Source organism: Poecilia latipinna, unplaced genomic scaffold (genome assembly GCF_001443285.1).
Source record: "Poecilia latipinna isolate Pla-1442-1.1 unplaced genomic scaffold, P_latipinna-1.0 Scaffold597, whole genome shotgun sequence".
NCBI classification, from domain to species: Eukaryota; Metazoa; Chordata; class Actinopteri; order Cyprinodontiformes; family Poeciliidae; genus Poecilia; species Poecilia latipinna.
In genome coordinates this window covers 64,377-76,058 of record NW_015113213.1, presented here as the reverse complement: position 1 = coordinate 76,058, position 11,682 = coordinate 64,377, and the positions used below count along the sequence as shown (strand labels likewise).

Sequence of the window (11,682 nt, the reverse complement as noted above, 5' to 3'; positions counted from 1 at the left end):
GTGATTTATCTCTTCATGCTTTCATCCGCCCCACTTTGCTCCGATGAAACGGCTATTCTGGGTTTTCCGTCTGCTTTTACGCACGCATCCACGCCAGACAAGATCGCATAATGAGTCAGGGCTCACGGATGGAGAGAGAGAGAAAGGGAGACGGGTGGTGGCTGTGAATGATCGCTGTCTGTTTTTTGAGCTCTTCAGGTGTCTTTGGGGTGGGGTTGGCGGGGTGCATAAAGGGGTTGCTGTAATGTCGATATGATGACAGATGGCCCGCACAAAGCTGGTGCGCATTGTTCAGTTGGGGGGGGAGGTAAGGAAAAAATATATATTTATATATAACCACCATTTATCTGTCTTCACCAAATAAAGGGAACAAGGTCGCTGTCTGGTAAGAGGAATGAATCAAAGTTAGATTACTGGGGAGCCTCGGATAGGAACTGGTGAGCTGCTGGAGCTGGTAAAACACGTAAGTTAAAAAAAAAAGAAAAAGAAAGAAAAAAAACTTTGTTAATAAACGAAATCTTGGCTAATCTTGGAAATAATCGGAGGTCCATTTGCATTCCTTTTGGGAAAAAAAAAAAGTTGAAGCGGACAAAAGCGTGTTCACGCTTCTTGGGTGAGACTGTAGAAGAAATCAGAATAGGATGTGGAACAAAATTCACATGCGCTTACCGCCTGGTCGGAGCGCTGAGCGCCAAACCCAGACGGAGTTTCACCTTCGTTTTACGCGCACATCCAAAGCGTTCATATCCCCCACTACACACATCAAATACGCAAAATCTATTTCTAAGTATCACATCAGTTTCCGCGGACTTTTTCCTCCAACAAAACAACATCTATCTGCTCTTCTGTGTTGCATTCTTTGTGACGATGGCATACTCACAGTGTTTTCCCTTCATCTTTTGATCGGGATTCACCTTCCAGTCGAGGTGGCGGGGACTGATGCTATTTCTTCTTCTTCTTCTTCTTCTTCTTCTTCTGTTTTTTTTCCATCCTCATCACCTCCATCGGAGCCCAAGTCCACACCGCCTGTGTGCGTCTGCCTCCCCTGATCCACAGATTACGCTGCGTTTGAGGGGCCGGAAGGAAGGGCATCCGGTTTACAGGGATCACTGGAGCGACGGGGATTGGCTCGGAAGGGATAGCTTCATAAAAAATAAAAAAAATGCGTGTTTGCCATTGGATGATGGCGACCCTGCGTGTGGGAATGGGAGGGAATGGGGGAGTTGTCCTATATTATTCCGGAGAACTCGGGTGGGGAACACAGGAGGAGGAGGAGTGTACTCTGATGGCAAGAATACAATGCACTTTGTCAGATGTTTTTTTTGTTTTTTTTTATATAATTTTTGTGTTATTCTGATCATTTCATCATAAGAAATAGCGGTCACAATGGACTTAAACTCTGTGGCAGCTTTTAGGACCCCAGGACATCCATCTGAGTTCAGGGTGGTTCTGGAAAATTCTGTACAGCGTCAGCATTTTTTCCCTTATTTTCTGCTTCACTCTTCTAAGTTTGACAGGAATTAAACATATTCAGATGTGGAGGAATTACCACCAGGAATAAATCACATCACACTTCACACCGAGTGTGTTCCTTATTGTTGGATGAAAGCTACCAGCAGGCTGGAGCTGCAGGATTTTTTTTTTTATTATTTATTTATTTTTTTTCCAAACAGGAGCCGGGTAGGAAATGGTGCATGGATAATTCTCTCCTCAGATCTTCACTCTGAGAGTACTTGACTGAATCGATTCTGCTCAAAGCTTTCTCATGTTCCCCACTCTTACATCAGTCCAGGGAGAATCACTTTAGGTAACGACGGTGTAAAACGTCACAGCATCTTTATTCAGAATTAGCAACCCCACACAGTACCTTGGTAAAATTCATAGTCCTTGAACTTTATGATGCTAGAGCCGCAAATTCCAGTGTCTTTTATTTGGCTTTTAATTTGAGAGGCTAATACAAAGCAATGAATGATCACTTAGAGAGGTGGGGGGGGGGGATGTTTTTATTTTATGGCTATGATACATATCAGTTAAATCTTGTGCAACCAACTTCATTAAGTTTGTAATTAGTAGAGCTATATGTGAGGCAATAGTCCTGCTTTGAATGTGTCATCCATCACAGCTCAATCCACCAAAGAAAACTACAAACATCCAGAGATACGAACGCCCATCTAGACTGACAAGCCAGGTGAGAGTCATCAGAAGTAGAGAAGCAGCCAATAGGATCATAGTGACTCTGGATGAGCTGCAGACACCCACAGCTCAGGTGGGAGAATGTTTCTGTCAAAGGAGAGAAAATTGAGTCTTTTCGGTCGACATGAAACATGATTATTGTGATTTCACAAGTACTCTTCGTCTAACACGACTGAGCTTCAGCTGGAATGGGCAGTAGTGTTGGTTTCTTGATGTGTAATTGTTTCAGATGTAACATAAGTGAGTTTCTGAACGTTTGTTTGTGAACGCCACCACTTTATAATTATGCGCTGTTTTGTGTTAGTTTATCAGAGAAAAGCCAAATAAGTCATTAAGGTTTGTGTGGGGAAAATGAGGGTAAGTTCAAGGGCTGTGGATATTTTCATAAAGCAACGTAAGACTTGTGAAAACAAACATTTTGACACTGATGAAACGGACGGCAAGAGCAGACAGATGAATCTTAACACTCTGGCTTTTCAGGCAGAGTGAAGAAAGACCTGCAGGAAGCAGAAATTTGGTCTGAATGTTTCTCTAACTACACAGAGCATTTTTTTGATGAAGATCCCTAATCCGGTAGGGAATTTATCACCAAACTGAGACTCATTCCTGACTTCACGATCGTACCACAGGCTGCAAAACCACGAATGAATTCTTTATTCTTAGACACAGAATGCTCTGTGCTCCCAAACCAGCACCAACTGCATGCTCAGACTCCAACAAAGCAACACATCATCTGATTATTGTGTGAATATGGAGGCTAATTTGCATCACCGGTGGGACCGATTCCCTCAGAAGTACGGCACCTAGATTTATTCAGTATTCAGTTTAATTTCAAACAGCCAAACGGGAACAACAGCCTTGGCTTGATTTCCTTTAAGCCTCTAATCTCTCTTTCCTCTTAATTTAGCCGGCAGCTTCAATCACAGCTCCTTCACAAATCTGACCGAGTGGGTGTTCATGTGTGAGACGTCTATCCTGTGAAAATCTCATAATCCCATACTGGTGCACTTTGTGGTTAATTTCAAACTACAGCTAATCTTCTTCTGCCTGCGTTAAATGAATTTTTACTCTACCTTTGTGAAATTCACAGTTTGTTTCTCTTAAAGGGTTTATTTGATGTGTTTCTCACCAGGTGAGTCTTTTGTCTGCTGCGTATTAGAGACTGATGTCACTTCCTGTTCTGACACCATAAATAAATCTAATATTCTTTAAGCATTTATTAAGAAAACACTAAAGAAATGAAAATGTTATTTTTTTCAGAATGTGTGCACATTATTATAATTTTTTTGTCTGAATTAGCAAAGTAATGTCTGATGTATTTTTATAAAGATTTAATTTTTGTAGATCCTTATAATATTGTATTTGCTGGCATTCAGAACTCCCCAGAATTCAATAATTTTTTTTAAATCTGGGAAAAAAAAATATATTTTTATTTCACTTTTTATTTCGTCTATATTGTCCCAGCAGAGAAATTTATTGAACTCATTAGTTTCCTTTACAAAGATGCTCAGATCAAGATAAAAGCAGAAAAAGGTGCAGAGATGTGATTACATTTACAAAATTACACAAACAATATAATTAAGTTAATAATTAGCAGTATTAAAAACCACTTAGACATCACAAAAACTAACAACAAAATAAACTATATCTATATTTAGAAACATGGACACAGAGGAATTATCTGCATGTCCTGGTCATCAGTCCGTCACAGGGCAACACAATATACCACACACACACACACACACACCAAAAGGACAATTTAGAGAGACAAGAGACAAGAATAGTTATGTTTTAACAGGAAGCTTTTCACTGCAAGCATAAAGGCCCAGCAGCTGCCTCACTGTGGAGCCCGACTCAAAAACCCCGACTCAGAAATATTCTGAGCTACCGTCTAACAAACATATGTCTTCCCTGCAGTATACAGAGCTGTTGATGTTTTTAATGCAAATATAGTGACGATAGTGGATGAAATTTTACGAAAAAGGCCATCTCAGATTTAGATTTTAAAAGGTTGTTATTCAGTCAACAAGTTTGGATCGGATGTGCAAGCATTTCTCAACACTGTAAAAAGGATTACCGGTGATGAAAAGAGTATGTATCTGTTATTTTATTACGTTTTATTTAAAATATTGAAAGTTGATAATTACATAAACCCTTCCTATCAGCCAGCGGAACGTTTTGGTTGGCTGATATTTTGATGGTTTATCTTCAGTGATGAGCTGCAAGTCTTTGAGCCGGGAAGGCCTCCTTTCCAGCACCCTAATCTTTAGCTCGTCTCCAGTCTCTGTCAGACCCAAGACTCTGATTGGGTCAAAACATAAACAAAGTCCTCGGTCAGAAGAAACATGTTGGTAAAATGAAAAAATAAATCTCTTCGGACCAAATTCTTCAAGGGGTATGAATATTTTTGACGTTAGCCAGTGAAGCGCCAAGTCCACTTCATTGGGATTTCTAATTTCCAACATTAAATTGGTACTTCAAACGTCATTATGTTTCATATTACTATTATATTTTGATATCTTGAGGTGCATTTTTAGCTGTCTGTAGGCCGTGTGGTGTTTTCGTACTCTCCTGATAACTACGAATGAGAGGCTCGCTAAGTTCAAATTGTATGAGTTTTACTTCAAACCAGTCAAATGTCCAAAAACAGGAATCAGCACAGAGACTATAAGTGCAGGTTCACATGCTGTTTGTGATAGTGGGCTTAAGCTGGCCTTTTCATGAATGTTTAGTTATAATAGATGGTTTAAAAGACTCCAACCACTCCCTCGATTTCTTCCTTGGAGGACTTAATGAAGGCTTAGTGAAGGAAGTTCTTGAAAATATTGTTTGCGCTCGCGGCTTTTTGTTCTCTCTTGGTCACAGGCTCAAGGTTTTGTTGCACGTCTACGGCGTACTCCATCCCACCCCGAACGGCAGCCATGACACCCCTGTCCCACTGAACAAATGAACAAACAGCTACGTACAAAGTTGTCTAAGTTCAAGCACTTTATTTTAAAGTTTGAGTTGTAAATCAAACGTGTAATGTGATTACTTGTATCTGTTTTAATTAACTGTAATAATTATATAACCGTAGAGATTCCTTAAGTTAGGATCTGTGGAGATGTTTTTAGTCGTCGGTGTCTGCAGGAGAAAATAGTTAAAATAGTAATTATTTACAATTTTTTTGTGTGTGTAACTTTCACAATAGGGTTTAGTGTTTATAGGAAATCTTTATTTGTAGAAAGAAAAATGTAGTTTATTTGTCTGGTCAACTTTTTGAAAGTGATCTTTCAAAAACAAGTATTTTGAAACGTAACTTTCTATATCATTCAAAAAATAAAGAAACAATTAGAAATACCGTTTTGAAAAAAAAACTCTTGTCACTTCTTAACAACAAATGTCACGTCAAACTAGTTTTCACCCTTCTGGGCAAAGCTTTACTGATATTAAAGCGCTCCATCTCATCAGCGCTGCAGGCCTCTCATGCCTGAAGGTCAGGGCTCATCGCGATTCAACAACAGAGAAAGAAGCTGGGCAAAAATGGCACAAACAGGAGCGTTCCACTGCTGACCAAATCAAGCGCTAAGGCTCGTCTCACTTTTCCCAAGAACATCTTCGTTATCCCTGCTGGAAAAATATTGACTCCTGAGGTGAAAGTAAAACCTTTTGTAAGATTTTTTTCAGGCTACATAAAACTAGCGCAGTATTTACTGGACTGTTTTACTGCTTCAGACCCTGAACAACTTGCTGTAAGCGACGGAAAGATGGTTTTTAATTCCCTCAGCAGAAGAAGAATTCCCAGACATCAGATTGTGACCCAAGGCAAAAGAACAAAGAGGGACATTCAACACCAGCAAGTTGAAATGGCACAACTAGCGTTTTAGTTTAGGGCACAATTACTTTCCCACAACAACGTTGGTTTGGATGATTTTTTTTTTCCTCCTCCTTGGTGTAATTTATTAAATGAAAGACTATTATAAAGCACTTTTCATAACAGCGAAGTGTAACAAATAGTGCTTCTTACTTTTGTGATAATTTTGATAATAAGATGATGAAGATTTAAAATGCAGATTAACAGAGAAACACTGGGTATATCAATTCAATCCACCAAAACACCAAAGTTAAAGAAACATAAAACATAAACAATCTAGAAATAGTAAATTGCAATATTTTTGAAAACATTTTATAGTACCTGTCAGTTGATTAAAACTTCCATATGCAAGTTTTTTTCTAGTGTTTACCTGTATGTTTAAGTAGGCTTGCATTTACTTGGGTGAATGATAGCTCATCAAAACATCCAGGCAAAAACACGTTTTTTTAATCTGACAGAAAAGTAGCAAGAACAGAAGAAACCTGTAAGGTACGAAATGGTTTTCACAGCTTCCCTGTGTATTATCAGCACTGCTTAACTAGTACTGATTACTGTGATTTCTCCAAATTGCCCCATTTAAAAAAAAAAAACTGAGACTGTACCTTTGAATGTTTGCATTTTTGAAGCTTTATTTCCTGATTTGTTTTTCCGATGTAAAGTTGATGGTTCCTGTACATGTGCCCTTTGGACGACATCACTTGGAAAATTTGTTTAAATTACCATTGTTTTAGTTATGATAAGCAGTTTTATCTGTCTGAGACATTTGAACCTTATTGCTTGTCTCAAATACAAGAACAAGACTCTAAAATGGAAGTAAAGGCCAAGAAGACCCATTACTATTTTCTGTTGAACTCTGGCAAAAATAAAATTATAATTTTTTTTTTATGATGGTGAGTAAAAACATGGTCTCATGGTTTCATCCCACCTATTTGGCTGTCGCTCGGACCAGGATGACACTTTAGGCATGACGATACTCATTATACTTCTGGCTAAAGTATTAATTTCCTTCCTAAAATACATTTAAATAAATTCAATTTGTTCACCTATTTTGCCCATTGATTTTGAGCCTACACATCCATAATGCACAACCTGTTTATTGGTACGTAAGGGACCCTAACTACACATTACAGCTTCCATTTTGAAGCCGTTTCTGTCTCATCGGCTTCCTGGTTCATTAATTGTATGTTTTCAAGTCTGGTACAAAAACAGTCGTTTGCATCTGTTTATGTTAAGCTTTCAAAATCTTCAGTTTTGTGAAATGCTTAGAAAGCATGAGCCTCCGACTTATTTCACAGTCAGGGTGTTGTTTTTGTAAACATTTCCTTTTACTGTTTCCTGTTTTGTCAGATGATTATGAATGTGAGGAATACTGAGCGACATCACGACAGGACTCACGTACACAGGCATGTTTTTTTATATTATATATTGATGTAACACTGTAGCAGCTTTGGACGCAGTTTGCTTGTTTGGCTTTTTTATGTTGAATATTTTGCAGCACTGAAGCCTGTAATGTCCCAGGGCAGGAAATGCTCTTTAAATGAACCTTTTTTTTTCTTTTTTTTTTTTTTTTTTTACTGGCATAAATTTATTCATTTATGCCAGAACATCCCCGTCACTTTCTGACCCAAAAGTGACTCTTGCACTGGCTGATTCTTAAACCAATACTTATTTCTGCAGACAAACTCCCACCCTGTAATTTTTCTGACTGCATGCCGACGTTTACGTTATTTATACTTACCAGCAAGCGCAGCCCTCTTTACCCATCGTGTCGCAGAAGTCATCCCATATGTAATGTGTACACTTTTCTTCTCTTAGTATTATTATATAAACAAAAACTCAATGTTGTTTGGTTGGCAGGCAGTTTATCCTTGATATGGCAACAGTACGGGGCTTTCCTCAATATTTTTATTTCAAGGTTTATTCATCCTAGCAGCTAAGGAGAAACATCAGAATTACATTTTCTACAACCTTTCCTGATCAGACTTTTTTTTACTCAAATAAAAAAGATGCAACAAACTAAACATTTGGAATAAATAGTAAAAAAAAAAAATTCATCTCCGCTCATTTCACAATATAAATAAATTATCGAGTTTGTTCAAATAGCCCCAGTCAAAAAGTGCTACACTGCTTTAGTGACAATTATCTTGTAAACCAACCTTATAAAATCTAAATTATTTGTTTGATCAGTTTGAAAACAAGATTTTTTTTTTCTGTTTAACTCTTGAAAAGTTCTCACTGGGGCCAGGGTTCATTTGCTACAAAGCCCCTGTAAGCTCCACTGATTTGTGGATTCACGCTCGTGTCCATGTGTGATCCCAATCCTGCCAACGCCGGTCTCCACACAAACGATAAGTGTACAATGTGTTACTGTTAATTTCCATGACAACGTGTTAAGCTGAGGCTTAAATTCGTCGCTGTGCCATACTGTGCCTAGTCAGAGTGACATCTCCAACTGCTCTAGTAATGAGCTGTCTAACATGCTGCCGTCTTCCGCAGATGGAGAATATACACACAGCCATACTGCGGGCCCCTCAAAGCTTTTCGTAATTATCTGTTTGGAACATTTCTAACTGGCATTATGGGAAGCGTGTTTTGTACGGGAGAAAAATTTTACCAACTCATAATTTTGGATGCACACACTACAAAACACAAGAAATGTACCATTTATATATATATATATATATATATATATATATATATATATATATATATATATATATATATATATATATATATAGAGAGAGAGAGAGAGAGAGAGAGAGAGAGAGAGAGAGAGAGAGAGAGAGAGAGATGATTCAGAAAGCAAACAAACATGAGAATATTTTTGTAAACTAAAACAAAAAAACACATCTACCACGGTATGCAGAACACTATCTTTGAACACATGGAAAGAGATTAACTACAGCAGCAGACGACCACAACAGGTCAGTAACAGATTGGAAAAAAAAAAAAAATCTCAATTTTAGCTGCAACATTCAGGTAACAAAGTCTGAATTTAGTAAACGACATGAATCCTGTTCAGGCTGCTGCTGGCGACCTAATGGTTTGACTTGTATGTTCTAGGCCCCGTTGGGCCATTTAGCACCAATGGAGCTTTATTTAAACAGCTAACACAGCCTGAGCATTGCTGCTGACCGCCTCCGTCCCTTTATGACCACTAAGATGGCTTTCAGCGGGAATACTACTAGCAGCATCTCAAGCTGGTTTCTTGAACGTAACAGTGAACTCAGTGTGGCCACCAGTCAACCAAACAGAACCCCTTTCTGATGTGGTGGAGCGGTAGGTTTGCATTAATGGAGTATTATATCAATATATCTCTGAGAACTGATTTGATTTCACTGATTCTGACTGAATCTGTGAAATAAAGAACTAATGGAGTTCTGGGGGGGGGGGAGGCTCCGACGCAGCAGCAGCAAGCTGCATGTAATGAAGTCTCTGGTGAATTATTGCATAATGAGAGTTTTCAGCAAAATTAAAAAATATAAATAAAATATTCAGAAAAGATGATGATTTTAACTTCTAGATACTTAAAGGTTTCATGTGCTTCGGTTCAGGGACAGTAAAAATTAAAAGTGTGAAATTAAACAGTTGTTGAGGGGTTTAGATTCAAGGAAGCTTAAAATAATCAACAAAATAATTCAGCATTTTTGTGCTGTAAAAAACAAAAAAGCATGATGGCAAACCATGATGTAACACTTTTAGCTAGACCTGTGATATGCAACTTTCATAAATTTTTCTTTTTTTTTACGATTTATTAAAACTGAGGTGATAGTATCAAATGAGACAGAAAATCTGTGAAAAGATCAAGCTCCTCCATCTCCTCCCAGTGCTACTGTTGCCGTCCAAAGAAATGCGTCAGAGCCAGAAGGAGTGTCTTAGTGCTATCAATCATCCTTGTGTGCATGCTGCTCAGTGTGCTAATGGCGGAGACACAACTTACCATTACAGGAAAACTGTTTGTGTAGCCATGGTCTGCTGTCAGGCTCTGCTGACAGGGAGAAACTGTAGCGTAGAAGAGAGCAAAGGAGGGAGAGGGGAGAAGCATCAACATGAGGATGATTGACAGCGCTATGACCATCCTCCTGTCTGTGATTGGTTATTTCTGCAGTTAACACTGGGAGAACTGGAAGGAGGGAGAGGAGCTTAATTTTTTCACAGATTATTTGTCTCATGTTACACTGTCTCAACATAGTCAAATTTTTAGCAAATATATAAAAGACATTTTTTTATATATATAAAAGCTGCATAGCCCAGTTTTAAAGAACAAATCATTTTTTAAACGCTTTCATAGATGATTGATTTGTAAAGTTCTCTGAGTTTAGACAAAATATCTGCAGACCAAGAAACACCTACAAAAGCAATCAGCCAGAATAACACAGCAAACAGCAAAAACACACAAGCAAGCGCTTCTTTACATTTTTAGCAGCTGAATATATTCAAAACATTTACAGCAGCCGTCTCACCCAGCTAAGGGGCCCTGATGTAACTGTGTGAATCCGGGCATCAACTGTTTCAGAATGAGAACCGGGGATAACAGCAGCAACGATATCCTTAAGCAGCCATAAAATCTGGATAATCATTAGGCGCACACAGGTTTTGTTTACTTGATGGGTCAGATACTCCTCACACGCCCGTCGTCTGGTAACTATTCCAATCTAGCTAATTACAAACCCCGGTGCGAGGGCCCTATCTCAACAGTCCCCGCCATCTCTGGACCTCCGCCTCCCTGTCCACCCCAGCGCTCGGCTCTGACACCGTGGATGCCGCCCGTTGGGTTTCATTCTTGCCGGATGCCAGAAGCGAGTTCTGTGTCTCAATTAATCTCTGGGTTTCTAATGGAATGCTTCCCTACAGGATGAGGCCCATCTCAGAGGGGGCTGCAGTCAGTGCTGTCGCTGAAGCTGCTCTGATTGCCTGAATGCACTCCCGGCTTTGGAGACACTGCAGATGTCTGCTAATTGTGGTGATTATGGGGAGCGGAGGGGGGTAGGAATACGTAATGAATTTCCCATTGCTTTCATGCCTCGCATCCTTTGGTTGTGCACATCTGCTGTAAAAAAAAAAAATTAAAAAAAAAAAGTGGAGCATCCGCGGGGTTTGGAAATGGACAAAAGTGACATGGTGGATTGAGCACTGGCTTTTGGATGGGCAGCCTCTCCAGCACCAAGTGGAGTCAGATTGGGTCCATTTGTTCTGTGGAGTAATTCCCATACTCCACATTCTTAGCCTCACACTTCCTTTATCCTTGACTTTGGATAAGATTTAATAATTGGCTTTTCTCTGGCCTCCATTAGAGCAGTCAAATCAACGTATAATCAGGAGATTTCGGAGAGGAGGGGAAACAAAGACGCCACAATGTTCCAGAAGACACAGATTCCACCAAGACACATGTTACTGAAGAAAAGTTTAGGCCCAAGCAGCTATAGGAAAAGGTGAAAAACTGCATTGTGACTAATTTTCTTCAAATGGGACGACAAGAAGTTAACATGCCAGCTCAAAGTAAGTTACTGTCTGCTTTTATTTTGATGACACATCAAGACTATTTTCACAACTGGATCCACAGAACCCACCAAGATATCAAGTTCTTTTAGTGAAAAATGTATAAAAAATGGGTAACATTTTATTTGAAGGGGGGT

At 39.1% G+C, this 11,682-nt stretch overlaps 1 long non-coding RNA gene across 1 annotated transcript in view; it reads right to left on the bottom strand.

The window, feature by feature from the left end:
- Positions 1 to 1,235, bottom strand: part of LOC106953681 (uncharacterized) — a 27,824-nt gene extending 26,589 nt beyond the window's left edge. Inside the window, exon 1 of the long non-coding RNA XR_001426244.1 lies at positions 881 to 1,235. This is a non-coding gene — a long non-coding RNA (uncharacterized LOC106953681). The remainder of the gene's footprint in view (positions 1 to 880) is intronic.
- Positions 1,236 to 11,682: the final 10,447 nt, after the last annotated feature.